The sequence below is a fragment of the Penaeus monodon genome, chromosome 23, assembly GCF_015228065.2.
Source record: "Penaeus monodon isolate SGIC_2016 chromosome 23, NSTDA_Pmon_1, whole genome shotgun sequence".
Classification (NCBI taxonomy): Eukaryota; Metazoa; Arthropoda; class Malacostraca; order Decapoda; family Penaeidae; genus Penaeus; species Penaeus monodon.
The window spans coordinates 36,360,833-36,361,275 of NC_051408.1; positions in this window are offsets into that span (position 1 = coordinate 36,360,833).

Sequence of the window (443 nt, forward strand, 5' to 3'; positions counted from 1 at the left end):
TATATGCCCGTGTATACAGATATATGAGTATGCTGAATTATACTAATTCATATATTATAGATAACATAAAACCAAAATATTCAATGTCCATCACACTCGTATTATCAATACTAATTATCAGAGAGAAGCGCATTGTTAAAGCACAATGAAAATCGTAGAAATACAGTGCGCAAAATCATAATTATCCCTTTATATAATTCTAATTTGCATAACATCTTGACATATACATACATATCACCAATCTATTATTCATCAATCACAAACGTCACTATAAAACACATTTGCATTATGACTGACTATCACCACTCTCCAGATCTTCTTTCGTAACCTAATATCCAAAATATAAATAGATATATTGATTGAAATTTCTATCTCTGACTATATAGCTGCATCACTCATATATCAGATATTTATTCGTACTATATAGCTGCATCACTCATATT